This window comes from Choristoneura fumiferana, chromosome 15, assembly GCF_025370935.1.
Source record: "Choristoneura fumiferana chromosome 15, NRCan_CFum_1, whole genome shotgun sequence".
In the NCBI taxonomy this organism is placed as follows: Eukaryota; Metazoa; Arthropoda; class Insecta; order Lepidoptera; family Tortricidae; genus Choristoneura; species Choristoneura fumiferana.
The window spans coordinates 4,094,382-4,110,923 of record NC_133486.1 but is presented as its reverse complement, the minus strand read 5'-3'; the positions used below and the strand labels follow the sequence as shown (position 1 = coordinate 4,110,923).

The 16,542-nt window shown below is 37.8% G+C and overlaps 2 long non-coding RNA genes across 2 annotated transcripts; one reads left to right on the top strand and one right to left on the bottom strand.

Moving 5' to 3' along the window:
• The first annotated feature begins 3,628 nt into the window (after positions 1-3,628).
• On the top strand, positions 3,629-5,155 carry LOC141435590 (uncharacterized). The gene is made up of 2 exons (XR_012452194.1): positions 3,629-4,148; positions 4,413-5,155. It is a non-coding gene; the product is annotated as an uncharacterized lncRNA (long non-coding RNA).
• Positions 5,156-6,074: 919 nt separating this feature from the next.
• Positions 6,075-13,915, bottom strand: LOC141435648 (uncharacterized). The gene is made up of 3 exons (XR_012452205.1): positions 13,559-13,915; positions 9,849-10,052; positions 6,075-7,395 (listed from the first exon to the last, which is right to left on the bottom strand). It is a non-coding gene; the product is annotated as an uncharacterized lncRNA (long non-coding RNA).
• Positions 13,916-16,542: the final 2,627 nt, after the last annotated feature.

Below are 16,542 nucleotides of genomic sequence, written 5' to 3'. Positions count from 1 at the left end.
CTCACTATAACAAAGAGTATTGTAATGTATAGGAATAAGAGTGGCAACTCTATGGTCAAAATGCATGTATGGAAAAACGGTGCTGCCGCCTTACGAGTGGTGAAGAACTAAAGTGACGTATAGACAGATACCTATAGGTATGTATGTAGTGGTGTATAATACGCTATACCTACGCGTCTATAGCAGCGTACATTGTAGTACGCGATCAAGCTACAATATCGTCAACTTGTGTCGATTTTATTGACGAGTAAAGATGAAAAATGCTCTCGGTTAAGAATATTTAAATCGAAAGAGTTAATTAAGTATCATTTTTAGCACAATTAAATCATATCGATTGAAATATTCTATACTAAGTACATTTCAAAACAACTTACACGTCAATGAAATCGGCACAAATTAGACGATATCTAGTTAATATTGCGTAAGGATAAAAGACATAATTTAATATAATTGATATTTATTAATAAGCATAATAGTAGCTTTGCCGTACGATGTACGTACAACTGTCTCATATATAACGATTTTCCATAAAATGTTTTCATGATAAAAAGACATCAAAGTCGAGGACCTAAAAACAATTAGTTTACATAAGTTTTACAGAAATTCACCTTTTGAACGCCACAGTTGGCCACAGACGACAAAAAATATTCAGAGAATCGACACCACGTAATGCCGACATGGCGCCTATGGCACGATTTTCAGCTGTCGCGTTTTCCCGACCATGGCGCTCAAAGGATTAATTTACTATAAAATAGTTGTTTTAGTTCATTGATATGGACCACCGCAAAGTAACGCCTCTTGTTTAAATTGATTTTAGTTCGGTATGAAAATAAAAGCTTTCCTCGAACTACGAATAAGTTAAACTCAAAGTCAAAATCAACATTTTTATTCAATTTAAGCTATAACAAGCACAATATGAATGTAAAACTTAAAATACCACTGTTCGGAAAACCTCCGTTGAGAACCCTACAAGAATTTCAACGAGGTACAATATTTTTAAAACAGATTTACAACGTTATTTCATGAAATGACTTACATCACGAGTATTTAAACACAGTTACATTTAACAACTGTAGAATCGTAATTTGAAGTAGGTGATTGCCAATGCGGATCAGAATTATTTTCAAATATCCATGTCCGTAATAAAATCATTAATTTCATTATACGCCTGATATATTTCGTAATATTGTTTCGAATTTTGTTATAACACGTATGTAATTTTCTCAGAAACGACTTTTTGGCTAGCCAGGCTGTAAGATGAATGAAACTTTAACTTGTGTATCTAGCCTTTGGCTTACCGACGTTAGTGGGAAAATCACATATATTTTTTTCTTAGATACAATTATTTTAGACATAAAAACGACGGCAGGATTAGAATACCTATTTCCTTAAAAAGGGTATTATAGATTCAAGGGTCTTCCAATTATAGATCGCTCCCTGGGGCCAAGGGGCCATGACATGGGGCAGTAGGCTGCGAGGGCCGGCGAAGCTACCAATTGATAAATTAATATTTATTTAGCAACTAATTTGCCTGTAAAAGCTAAGAAGGTCTAAAAATGTTTGCGATAATATGTTTCGACAACTCTTTTCATCTCTCATTTACTCTTATCTAACAACAGAAAGGCAAACTATACTTTCTTACCAGCGGTAGATATAAATTAAAAATAAAAAGGTATGGATGTCAATGGAACACATGCCTTCAGCCTAAATATACGGCATATTTACATGGTATAATTATTGAGTTTTTTTCTTATTAGTCATATTACAATTTTTATAATGCAAGTCAAATATTAAGAAATTATTATCATTCGTTTCTTATACGCAGACATATATAAAACAAAAAAAGTTGAAAAATTGTTAAGAAAATAAAACAATCGGTAGGTAAATGACAACACACAGCCTATATGTCTGTACAGTTTTTAACTCCTTGGTTCAATTCGATAATGATAACTTACTAATTTTAGAAATGAATTTTAGAATGAAACCAAATTGTTTCACTTCACAATTCGCAATTTTCTCTGAAAGATTTTTTTTCGGAACTTTCATAAAATTAACCTAACTTAATGTGTGTTCTATAAAATATAAGAATTCCCAAAAAATACTGATTTCGGAGAAAATTGAGGGTTAAAAAATTAAACATTTTGGCAAATGAAACATTTGGGAATAATATTAAATTTCTGCAAAAAAGCAGCGAACGATCATCGCAAACGTTCCGCTAGAGGCACTGTTCCTGTTTCCATACAAATTCAGATTTTAACGTGAACGCGATCGAGCCGTATTTTGTAACCGAAAACTTACACTAAGGGTACAGGATACCTGGCCCTATTTAATAAAAGTTACAAGTGCTACAAATCTACATAATTGTTAACAAGTGTTAACAATTTTTTACAATTATGTAGAATTGTAGCACTTGTAATTTTTATTAAATAGGTGGTTAAAGTTAAAAGTTTCAAATTATGTCTCAAACAACAACAGAAGTTGACCATTAAAAGTAATTTCGAGAAATTAACTGGAACCATTCCGGGGCTGCCAAATTATTTACAAGAACGATATATCTTGAAGGAAAAAGAAAAGCAGGGAGATAGATTCACACACGAAGAAAAAAAAATGTCATTACTCAATATTAAAAAAAAAGTCCAAAAGCGTACAAACTGATGTGCAAGTAGCACCACAGGCCGTCTAAAAAAGCATTAAAATCGTTGCTTGCCCAAGTGAAATTATCTTCGGGATAAATATATTTTAAAGAATTAAAAAATACCGAATCCAAAATGTACATTGAAGACAGTCTGTGTACGTCAATATTTGATGAAATGACAATTTCTTCACAAATTCAGTAGATCTTGTAGGGTTTGAAAATTTGAGGGACACAACAACAAAAAAACAACATTTTACAAACCACAGTCGTACTGGTCTTCATGGTCAATGGTATTAAAAAAATTAAACAACCAGTAATTTATTATTTAGTAAAAACATTAAAAACATAAATTGAAACAAATTTTAAAAGATATAGCCACTAATGGACAAGCTACTGATCTTAATTCAATAGCAACTGTGTCCGATCAGAATTTGAAAAATTTGAGTACGATATATAGTTCAGTTGCAGACGATAAAACTACCTATTTGTAAGCAGGGAATGAATGGAGAAACGATATGGTAGTATTAATGACGAACAAAAAATCCCATTGTTCGCTACCCCCCTTAATAAAAGAAATTAGAAACAACTTATTAAATAAAGAATTGCCGTATATTAATGAAAACAAAACAAAAAGCGTAAAAGGGATTACATTCACCGGATTTTGAAGCCGACAGGTCGTTTGGGAAATTTCGCCTTTTGCCTAAATTGACAAATGAACATAGACCCGGAAAAATAAAATAAAAATGCGAGTCAAGAATGCTGTCCAAGTTTTTAGTTACAGCATGGCAGTGGCCAGAGATAATTTAGCAGCAAGAGAAACTGCTGTAGAATGTCGAGAATTGATTCCATTTGTAGTATTAATGGATAAACTATTCGATAGTTTCAATGCATCTAGTTTTTCGGTGCTGGGAAAAAGTATAGAGTAGGTGTGAAACGTAATTCTCCTCACCTTAAGTTATGGCAAGAGGTATTAAAAAGCTAAGAACTGTTAAATTTATGATTACGAAAAGTAATACTCAAAAAATTGAATGATCCGCACCGATTATAGATAATATTATTAAAACGATTGAAAGTTCAAGTCAATTTGGTAACTTTTGCACCAACAATATTCGGATGCAATGCTTACGGGTAACATCAATCATGACCCATTATTTTTTTTTCGGATGTATTAGAAGTTTAGATGTTCGAAACGTGGCTCCCAATCGCATTGGATTTGAGGGTGCATTTAAAACACTTTTACTCAATAATTTTAGCAGCAAAAGTCGATAAATCAAATTGTGAAGATGAAACAAACGATTGCTTGCATTCACTTTTTTTTTATTAACAATATAGAAAAAGTCACCTCCTCGCGATCCCAAAACGTTGTGATTGACCAGCCTTTAGAAATGACGCCAAACTCTGTAAGTATTTCGAAACCGCGGCTGATCAAAGAATTTATGTCTGCAGGTGGTCACTGTCGAAATGTCTGCAAAAAGTGGCCAAAGGATGACAAGTTGCACGAGTGTTCTAATAGGTAATTCAGGTATATCAGAGCCTAAGAATATACCAAAAAGAAAAAGTGGCTTTGTTATCGATCTAAAAGCTTAGCTTAGCTTATTTCCAAGAAGTACAAGATTGAACAGTTACATTTCTAAATAATGAATGTTATAAACCGAATCTCAAAGAAAGAATTAAAGCTTACATAAAGATAGTTGCCGATTTTTAGGATTGTGCAAATCATTAAGATGACGTAAAGGAATGTTTTGTGGATACATCGATGAATAATTATTATTTACAGCTTTGCACCAGCTTTCACCAGCAGTCAATAAATAGAATACTACTTAGAAGGAAAGAACATATCATGGGGAGGATGTAATGAAAACGGCAGCTCAAATTTATCACAATAAATATAAAACAAAAAATAAGTTTTAATGTCACTTTCTTCTATAGGTAGTTATTCTCAATAGTTAATCAGACCAAACTAGAAAATAAGAATAAATAATGTTTGAAATTGATAAATAACGCCAACAAAGACGCTTGAAATATTCACAGAATATTTAGTTATATATTTAATAAAAAAATATTAAATTAAAATAAAATAGACATTTAAGGGGGCGCCCATACAACAAACGTGAGTTTTTGCCGTTTTTTGCTAATGTCTAATGTTTTATACTCGTAGATAATGGTACAGAACCCTTCGTGCGCGAGTCCCACTCGCACTTGGCCGGTTTTTTAACAATGTCTTCTCAATTTGTTCGGTTTTTTTTTCTTGTTTGGTTTGATACGTACAGTGTCATCTGCATTAATGTTAGTTACGCTTTATAACTCAGTCCGGCCGCCCGCAGGTCGGCGGGACTCGGAGCAAGAGGCGCATGACAGGAGCGGATGGCGACGTCTCACGAAGGCCCTTTGTACCACTGGGGTACCATAGGACAACAACAATAACACTATATAACTAGACTTGATTATGATTACGCATAGGCTAGCGACCAATGTGACTATGACAACTTTATTATTAAAAAATATATATTCTAGAGCTTTTTCATTGTTTTATGTTTATTGTAATACAACTGTGCTGCAGTTTTCGTGACATCATCACCCTCATACGTCATTTTTCCCTCTAAAATACGATTTACTGATCTGCACCAACTGTAAATAATTAAATTGACCGATATGTCCACGAAAAATTCCTTTAATTTTTCTTTATGGCTTTCACATTCCATGAATGAAAAATCAACAAAAATTTCTATGAATGCCTTAATTCTTTTCTTAATATTTTTTTTATGGCATTCAGAATTTAAAAAAGCAACAGTTGTATCCTGAATTTCTCTAAAACAAGATTCTAAATCATTCGAGGGATAACAAAGCCACCTTTTGTTTTTGGTGTATTCTTTGGCTCTTATAAATTGGTTTGCGCCACTTCCTGAATTGCCTAAAAGCTTACTTTTACACTTTGCACATCCTTTCACAATCTTTTGCAAACATTTAGATAAAGCCCACCCGCAAACATATGATCGTTGAGCTGACCCCAAGTCTGAAATACTTTGAGTATTTTGCATTAAGTCTGGGGGCAGATCAATATTGCCGCTCTGGGACTCCAAAGGAGCGACAATTTTTTCTCTACTTTTAATAAAGAAAGATAGAGACTGCAAACAATTATTTTCATCATTTTCACAGTTTGAATTTACAGCGTGATTACTGCTAAAATTATTTAAAAGTAAAGTTTTAAATGCTCCTTCGAATCCAACGCAGTTAGGTGCAATATTTCGCGCACCTAAGCTTCTAATGCTGCCAAAAAATTTTCAAGTGGGTCTTGATTTATGTTCCTCGTGAGCATTGCATCAAAACTATATTTTTTGAGCAACAATTGCCATAACGCTTTGAATCCTTCAATTGTTCTTATAAAATTATTTATAGTGGGAATAGATTTCTCAATTTTCTGGCCATTGCTTTTTCCACCAAAAATTTTACAGTTTTCAACATTTTCAATGCTTCCTGCCACAGTTGGTGGTGTGGGGAATTACGTTTTACAGCGGCTCTGTATATTTTACCATTAGGAGCCGAAAAACAAGAAGCGTTGAAAGTGTCGAATAACTTGTCCATGAGTAATACGAATGGTATTAGATCCCGACATTCCGAAGGGATATCACCTCTTGCGGCTAAAGAGTCTGTGGCCACTGCCATACTGTGGCTTAATACCTGCGCGGCATTTTTGACCCTCATTTTTTTAATTTTTAAGGGGTCTATATGCTCGTCGGTCAATTTGGGCAGAATGCGTAACTCCCCGTGCGACTTATCAGCTTGGTATACCCACTGAATGTGTTCCCACTTTACAGTTTTTTGATGGTTTTCATGCATATACTGCATTTCTTTGTTAAGCATATTATTTCTAACTCCTTTTAGTAAATGAGGGACATCGAATAGTGGGATTATATGTTGATCATTAATAATAATAATATCATCCCGCCAATCTTTCCCATTTTTCATAAAAATAGCTTTAGCTTCTGAAATGAGACTATTTATAGTACTTGTATTTACCGTACTTTGGTCGCAGACAGTCGCTAGTATCCTTAAACCAGTAGCTTGCACTTTAGACACAACATTTTTTAATATTTCTTTTAATTTTGGTGCTTTTAATGCTTGCGTAAAATAATACGCCACTGGCTGTTTAAAGCTTTTTTTTATACCTTTAACCATAAAAACTAATACATGGTTAGCAAAATTTGCAGTTTTCTCAGCGTCACCATAATTTTCGAACCCAACAAGATCATCTGTGTGAACATTAAAATGTAAATGTGGAGAAATTGACATTTCATCAAAGATCAATGTACACAGACGATCCTGTGGTAACATTTTTGAAACTGTATTCTTTAATTCTTTGAATATTATTTCATTAATACCCGGAGATAATTTAATTTGAGCCAATAATGATTTTAGCACCTTTCTCGAAGGTAGGGTAAAATGTTTGCAGATAAGTTTATACGCTTTCGGGCTTTTTTTGAAAATCGAAAGAGATAAAATTTTTTCTTCTAATGTGAATCTATGACCTTTCTTCTTCTTTTTCCCTTCCTGAAATTGCATCCGGGTAAATAGTTTGGCAGATTCCGACATGTTCTGCGTTAATTTTTCAAAATTACTCCGTTGATTTATTTGAAGTTGCCGTAGACGTAATTTGTAACTTTTAACTTTTAAGCGCATTCTACGAATCTCGTTGTCTTTCTGTCTGATTTTCTTAGCTCGACCTGTTTCATTTTGCTGCAGCAGATACTCGAACGTTTTATCTGAAATGTTTTAAGTAATATAAGTGAGTGATAAATAGTAATCGGCGACTGGTAGAAATTTGTCGACAAAAGTATTACATGGACATGATTCTATTAAATTTCGTGCACAATTTATATACCTATCAGCTCGTGCCCACGGCTTCGCTTGCGTTAAATTTAGGGTAACATACATTTACTGTCTGCAATCCTTTTTTCGTCTTATGATTGATTTTTCGGAGGATTACATGGAAATACGAAGACAGACGTTGTTTCGTACAAGTTGGTTGCGGACCTCGCGCTGCCGAAGCAGCTGCACGATGTGCCCTACGAAGACATCCTTGCACTGCTGGACAGTCATTTTACTCCAAAGGTTTGTGTTTTTGGAGAGCGGTACCAGTTTTTCGCGGCTACCCAGCAGTCGGGGGAGACGTACGCTCAATGGGCGGCGAGATTGCGCGGTTTGACGGCGAAGTGCGGCTTCCTCAACGTGGCGGAAGCTCTAAGGGACCGCTTTGTCATGGCAATGTTAGCTGAATCCGAGAGAGACAAGCTCTTTGCACAGGACCTTAAGTTGAAAAAAAGGAACTTTTATGCCAACAATAAGTAACTTTAAAGGTTTAGTCCTTGCCTAAACACAAAACAACTCATTCAATGCCAGCAACCCGCCAGTCGGGTTCTCTCTTCATATTAGGGTTGGATGAGAAAAAAAAATAACCCCCACTTTACGTCTATGGATGTAGCCTAAAAATTTTTTTAATATTTTTTTTGTACCATTTTGTCGGCTTACTTTACATATATATCTGTGCAAAATAACAGCTTTCTAGCATTGATAGTTCCTGAGCAAAGCCGCGGACGGACAGACAGACAGACAGGCAGACAGATGGTCGGACTTCACGAAACTATAAGGGTTCCGTTATTGCCATTTTGGCTCCGAAACCCTAAAAATCAAGATTTTCAGACATTTCTAGTTGGTTGTGTTATAATAGCTATTCTGAGTTCACGGGAAGTAGGTACCCTGTAGGTTTTGGTTCCCTTCCTTGCGAATTTCGTAAATTTACGGAAATTTGCAGCATAAACGGCTTCATCTTTTGATTGCGTTGGCTTAGAAGTTCGATTTTTTCACAGCTCCAAGGGACAGTAGACCTCAGTATCAGTACCTAAGTTTGTGAGCGAGTGAGTGAGTTTGTGAGTAAGTGAGTATGTCTCTTACTTCTGCACGCTGAAACGGCTGGACGGATTTTGATGAAATATGGAAAAAAGTTATTTTATAACCTGGATACATAGAATACTTTTTTCCCCGAAATACCCACGGGATAGGGATAAAATCTTGATATACCTAACAACCGCTGGATTAGAGTCATGAAATTTGGTATGTAGATAGCTGGACATCTGGGATAACACAGGCTACTTTTCATTCCGATATTCCCACGGGATAGGGATAAAATCTTGATATACCTAACAACCGCTAGATTAGAGTCATGAAATTTGGTATGTAGATAGCTGGACATCTGGGATAACACAGGCTACTTTTCATTCCGATATTCCCACGGGATAGGGATAAAATCTTGATATACCTAACAACCGCTGGATTAGAGTCATGAAATTTGGTATGTAGATAGCTGGACATTTGGAATGACACATAGGCTACTTTTTATCCCGATATTCCCACGGGATAGGGATAAAATCTTGAAATAACAACCACTGCGCTCAGATCATGAAATTTGGTATGTAGATAGCTGGACATCAGAGATAACACAGGCTACTTTTTATTCCGATATTTCCACGGGATAGGGATAAAATCTTGATGTAACAACCGCTGCGCTTAGATCATGAAATTTGGTATGTAGATAGCTGGACATCTGGGATGGCAAATGAGCAAGTGGGTCTCCAGATGGTAAGAGATCACCACCGCCCATAAACATCTGCAACACCAGGGGTATTGCAGATGCGTTGCCAACCTAGAGGCCTAAGATGGGATACCTCAAGTGCCAGTAATTTCACCGGCTGTCTTACTTTCCACGCTGAAACACATATGCAAGTTGAAGTGGCAATGGGCGGACCACATCGCTCAAAGAATAGATAACCGTTGGGGAAGGAAAGTCCTCGAGTGGCGACCACGAACCGGAAGACAAAGCGTTGGCAGGCCTCCCACCAGGTGGACTGACGACATCGAGAGAGTTGCGGGAAACCGGTGGATGCAAGTAGCGAGTTGTCGTTCATTGTGGTGTTCTAAGGGGGAGGCCTTTGTTCAGCAGTGCAGTGGACGTCTTCCGGCTGATGATGATGATGTACCCATTGATGGACTTAACAGCACCATGTCATCAGAAAAACTCAGGTTGTTTATACAAAATCCCTTAATATAGCATCCCACTTTCGTACTGTTGAGTTCACTGATCGATCAGCCTGTTCATACAAAGGTAGAAGTCAGCCCCTCTTGCTGCACTCCAAATTAATAAAATATATTGTTTTCTCACCTGCATCAAACTTCGTACGTGGTGTTGTTAGACATGTTGCCTCCGTGGATCCCGATGGCAGTGTTTCGTCAGGATTAATTGCAAGCCTTGATGGCCCCGGTAAATTAGTTATGTCCATCATAGTTATGGATTGGGAACTTCCTCTTGGGGGACGTGTGTAGCAGTGATCTGCTTGTAAGAAAGTAGTACATCCCTGTTGTATACCTGGAAAACCAAATTATAATATGTACCTATTATTATCCACATATTTATTATTCAAGATTCTATTTATCTAGCAAATACTATACTGTTTGACTCCACATTTTTTAAATTCAGATTAGTACTTTTATTTTGCCCTAAACTGCTAAGACCAAAAAGTCACGAAGTGACTAATTTTACCTAAGTACTTATATTTCCACTAAAATGCCCGGGCGGCTTACGTGCGAATGATAAAATATAGTTTTCATCACACTTGCTCGTAAACAGTGTCGTAACATCAGGCTACCTTGGTTGCAACCCCCAAATAAAAACCTCGACCTTAATGTGCTTGTCATGAAACCCGTGGTCGGTAAACGAGTTATTCCACGTACAAATTTTCTTGTCATGAAGCCCAAGCTCGGTAAATGAGTCCCTGCCCGTACTGATGCTGCTGCGCGCGCTGCTGCAGGCCCACGTGCACACGCACGCTGCGGCGCAAGCTGCGGGAGGGGGAGGGAGGGCGGCGCTGCCAAGAGCGCAGCCCAAGGTATCGCCAGTATTTGGAAGAATTATATTTTTTCTTTTAGAAATAAAATTTTTACTCGCAAATGTGATGAAAAACATCGTATGTCGCACGGGCGGTACTAGAATTACGAACATCGACTCATTAAAGCCTTCGACTTCGGGCTTCTAATATACTCTCCTTCGTAATTACTTATTTACCGCCCTTAAGACACAATATACTATTAGCAGCTAGCTTTAGCAGAAGATCTATTCTACATATTGGTAAAATATTTTTTTCTCAAAAATGATACGTAGTCGACATTACATCTTCAAAATCGGCCAAGGGCGTGTTGGACATAATAAAGTTCCGTAGCCGTTATAAAAAAATCCAGTAATATTTTTCTATCGATTTTGTATTGTGTAGGTACGGAATCTTCCAAGTTTAGATTGTAACTTAGGCCGTCTTAGGCTGCTATTTACTCTTTAACTACTAATAATTTTCAAAAAAACTTAATATAGCTTATTTAAATGTTGCTGTTTATCCCACTGTCTATAGGTACTTATTATAGACGTGTACTGTATGTAAGGTATATGTTATGCGTAGATGTTTTTTTGTTGCGTTTTAATTTTCTAATCTACTGCTGATGACCTTCAGAAATCTAGTCCTTACTTATTTCTGCAAAAAAAGGCCTGGAAGAGATCGCTCTTAAGCAATAAAGCCGTCTATTGCTTCCCTTCTCATGTTCTCTCTGTGTACCTGTTTTCTGTATGGGTGAAGCCTGACTAGCTTAATTTTTAGAGCTGTGAGCCGCGTAATGTCGGTGGCGTAATTTCTGCTGCATTCGGTTTTATATAAAAGTCCAGTTTGTGCCACACGGCAACTCATAATGAGTCAACTTATTTTACTAGGTAGATATTTGTGGTTTAGAATAAAGAGTAATTTTATTATATTGTAGTTATAATTTTCAAAATACTTAATAAATAAATTTTATCTTTGTAGTTTTTTCTTTTATTTTTGAGAAAAGCACAACATGACAACACATAACACATACAAGCTTTAACCCATAAGTGCTACACTGGGTCAGGCGATACTCATACCACAGTAAAATTCAAATCGTACCTAAGTACTTGTCCACTGTCCAGTATGGCTTACTTACTGGGGGTCTACCACGCTCTCTTAATACGATTCAGTTTAGGCTCTAAACTGAACTGCATCGCTATTTCGTACCACGACGTAACTTTTGCGATTCAGTTCAAGCACGGTTCAGCGACAGCGATACAGACATTTTCATTCACTCACTTCAAGCGGTTTTCGTACCATGACGCTTAACTTGAGTGGGAATTGAATCGCTTCAGTGTCAAATTTTGCGATTCAGTATAAGTTACTCATTCAATTCTTTTGGAACTTTAAGTGTTTTACATGGAATATTTTTAAATTTCAAGAACTAAAACTTTTATTCAAGTTTTATATTTTTTTCATAGGTACTATCACGACATTGTGCTTCTTAACTCCTCATTGATAAAACTAACTTTTCAGTGAGAAAAGAGACTCGTGGATTAGTGACAGCGTAAACATTTTATTTGTAATCAACACAGCGGTTGCTAAGAACACGCAATGACATAGAGTTATGGTTTTCCAAAATAATTCCAAAATATTTCGTTGGGATCGTTTATGAAAAGATCATGGTAGGCCCCCTGGTCTCTTCAGTAGTGCACTATTAAAACTGGTTTAGTTGGTTTGGAGAGTACTTCTGGCATACATGTAAAGTTACAAAGTTAATAAACTGACCTACTAACATTTTAATTGTTTATAAACATTATTAGTATAAACTACTTATTTTTTTCACAGATTTCTGTCAAGGAATTCCATTTAATTATACTGTTTATTTGTAATTCCAGAGATTACCAGCTGTGGTGGCATTTACCCATTGGAAAAATATTTGTGTTGTATCTTAGATACAGGCAAGTTAGTGCCAGTATTACATAATATTTTCGAGTCAAATGTGTATAGCAGTAAAGCCATAACAAGCCAGGGCATAGGCCGAGTTTAATTTTTTTTTGTGAAAATTTCATTTTTAATACAAGCTGTTTTGCTAACTTTACTTTTTGTCTACTTTACTTGCATTGTCACCCTCACCCAAACTACATTTGCGTACCAAATTTCAAGTCGATGCCATTAACCGTAGAAGAGTTCTGTCCTGCGGAGACGATCCTGGCCGGACTACCAGGATGTCACTACCAGATTATTGCATTGTCACGCAATTTACATAAGTATGCCAAATTTCAAGTCAATCCGACGTACTGGGTGTTGGTCGAATTTAACTTGCAAGATTTGATTACAGACAGACAGACAACGGGACAGGTGAAAAATTCCATGTTTAATACAAGCTTTTAATTGCTAACTATACTTTTAGTTGACTACTTGTACCTATTGTTACTCAAACTACATTTGCATACCAAATTTTAAGCTGATGCCATTAACCGTTGAAGAGTTCCGTCCTCTGGAGACGATCCTGGCCGGACAACCAGGATGTAACTACCAGATTATTGTATTGTCACGCAATTTACATAAGTATACCAAATTTCAAGTCAATCTGACCACTGGAAGTTGGTCGAGTTTAACTTGCAAGATTTGATTACAGACAGACGGACAACGGGACAGGTGAAACTAAATTAAAGCTTGTAATAGCCCATATCACTCCAAACTATATCACACCTATAGTAGTATACTGTTTTTGAAATCAGATGACTAATTAATTTGAGTGGTTAACCAACATACAAACTTACAAAATCATAAGTTTTATCTCATTATCTTATCTCATTTTTTTTCATAGAGATTTTCATAGAGATTCCTGAATGTTATACTTTTAAGATCGCTTATGTACACCTATGTTCCACAAATAAACATATTCTATTCCATTCTATTCATAGTTTTTCTCTGTATCAACTTATATATAAATAATAATTTGGAAGTCAACAACCAGTGACCCCTGTAATTTCTTTGCAAAATGAAAAAAACATCTACTTACGATGTAAATTCACAGATGGTATTGCTGATGGCTTGATCCGATCTATTGATATTTTGTCATTGGGATCAAAATGATGGTCACACAGTCTTTTCGACTTATATATTTTAATTTGGTCAGTTTCCTGAAGTTTGTCCCCAACCACTGACATCCAAGCATTAAAAAGGTCAGGTTTCCTTGTCGGGTGAGGAAACCGATGTAGTGGTACACAAAATGTAACTGAAACAATATTAAATAAATGTTATTTTGCCATGTGTACATTACAATATGTTTTTATCATCATTCAATATTTTTACAAGGGTGATATCTAAATTTTCAACATTTTGTGTAATAAAAAAATAATTAAAGCTTTTTTTACAGGATTAAGTAACTACAGAATTTGGTACTCTTTTGGATATCAAGTCTTTTTGTCAGTGAAGTCAGCCAGCGAAGAATAATAATAATTATTATTATTTATAATGCACAGGCAGCTAATAACTGATGAGTGCATATCATTGTTCACTTGTAAAATTGTCTTCAAAGTACTTATCAAATCTGTTTTAAAAAAACAGTGAAGGTGCCAGTGGCGGATTTGCAGTCTTGGCTACCCTAGCTCCCAAGCCATGTATTTAGTATCAGCTGCCCCTTTCTCAGCTATATTATTATAATATTATTATTAGGTATTATCATTTTTTTTTTTTTTTTTTTTTTTTTTAAACAGTATAGGCTTGCGTTTGGCCACAATCACGCCTGATGGAAAGCGAGGATGAGGCCTACGATGGAGCACGCTTGCCTAGTAAATGCTCATTCACCCTAGACTTGAAGGCGGCCAAATTGTAGTGTTCAGGAAACACAGTCGCAGGCAGGGAATTCCACTCTTTTGCTGTGCGGTTGATGAAGGAAGAGCGAAAACGCTTTGTGCGGATTTTTGGAATACTGACAACGTAAGGGTGGAGACCCCGCCTACTTCTGGTCGACCTGTGGAAGAAAGGAGCAGGTGGAATAAGGTCGTGCAATTCCGAAGCACATTCTCCGAAATGTAGCCTGTAGAATACCGACAGGGAAGCCACTCTTCTGCGATGACGAAGGCTCTGATGACAAAAGTCCGCATCGCAGGTGACGCCGATGAGCCTCTTCGCTCGCTGTTCTACCGAATCCAAAGCAGCTAGCTGATATTCAGCAGAACCGTCCCAAAGGTGGCAGCAATACTCCATGCAGGATCGGACTTGGGCTCGGTAAAGACCAATGAGCTGGTCCGTAGTGAAGTATCGCCTAACCTTGGATAGGATACCAAGCTTTTTCGCAGCGGTTTTTGCCAAGGATTCGATGTAACTCCCAAAGTTCAGTTTAGCTGAGAGTTCTAAACCAAGGAGCTGAAGGTGGTCAGATATTGGTACAGGCAGACCTCGGAAGGTTGGAGTTAGATTAAATGCACTACGTTTTGCCGAAAATAAACACGCCTGGGTTTTAGAGGCATTGAAACCGACTAAATTGGCTTCGCCCCAATCAGACACTGCCTGAAGAGTTCGGTTCAAATTACCTATCATAGCCTCTCTGAGAACGTTGGTATCCGAACCACTCGCTGGAGCATCGGACAAATATCTTTCCGACACTGTGCTGTCATCGGCGTATCCAAAAATACCGGGATATACCAACAGGTCATTTATGTGCAGCAAGAATAGAGTGGCAGAAAGCACTGATCCCTGAGGAACACCGGCATTAATGTCCATAGGATCGGACGAACAGCCATCGATCACAACCCTAAAAGACCTACCCCGCAGGAAGTCAGCTATCCAGGTGCACAAGCCAGCAGGAATCCCATAAGAAGGGAGTTTACCCACAAGACCATCGTGCCAAACCCTGTCGAAAGCCTTCGAGACGTCCAGAGAGACAGCAAGAGCCTCTCCGTGCTTCTCAATGGCCTGTCCCCATAAATGTGTTGCATAAATTAGAAGGTCACCAGTGGATCTACTCCGACGAAAACCATATTGATGGTCACTAAGGAGATCACTGGCTTCCAGGTACGCAAGGAGACGGTTGTTTAATACACGCTCCATGGTCTTGCAGAGAATAGAGGTGATAGCAATTGGTCTATAATCGGCAGGGTTGGCACGACTACCTTTCTTCGGTACGGGCTGGACATTCGCAACCTTCCAGGACTCGGGGACTCTACCTTGGTTCAGAGAGAGGCGATACAGGCGTGTTAGGACAGGAGACAGTTCAGGAGCGCAGGTCCGCAAAACAATGGCTGGGATGCCGTCAGGACCACTCGCCTTGTTCACGTCTAGTGCGCGAAGCACTTTGAGGACCTCGTTCTGGCGAATACAAACTTTACCCATTGTATGTTCGCAACGAGGTACGCTTGGAGGTGACTGGTGTGTAGCATCTAGACGTGAATTCTCCGCAAAAAGAGAGGCAAACAAATCGGCCTTCTCCTTAGCAGAGTGCGCGAGTGACCCATCGGGTTTCAGCAGTGGCGGAAGTGACGGGCGGCAAAAATTCGCTTCGACCGATTTGGCTAAGGACCAGAATGCTTTGCTCCCAGAGGGAAAAGAAGCAAGTCTGGCGCCAATGCGGCCAACGTGGTCAAAGCGAGCCTTTCGCAATACCTTTTTGCAGGACTTGGCGGCTTTGTTAAAGGCTTTCTTCAAGGCTTGACATTCCGGAGCTTTGCGTCTACGAGCGTCAGCCCAGACCTGAAATGCAGTGCGTTTAAATGCCTCTGCACTAGCGCATCTTGCATTGTACCAAGGGCGCGCTTTGCTATTGTGAGAAGTATCAAAGAAGGGTATGAAATACTCCATAGCCTGACGTATCACCTCAACAATCGCATTCTCGCAGCTCGACGGATTTTCCGAAGAAAAGCACATTTTTCCCCATGGATAAGATGCAAAGAAGTGCCGCATCTCATCCCAATCTGCTGACTTGTATCGCCACACTCGCCTGACGCCCCTTGGGCCAGGATCAGTCGGAGAGTGGACAGATACAGACTTCACCAGACAGTGGTC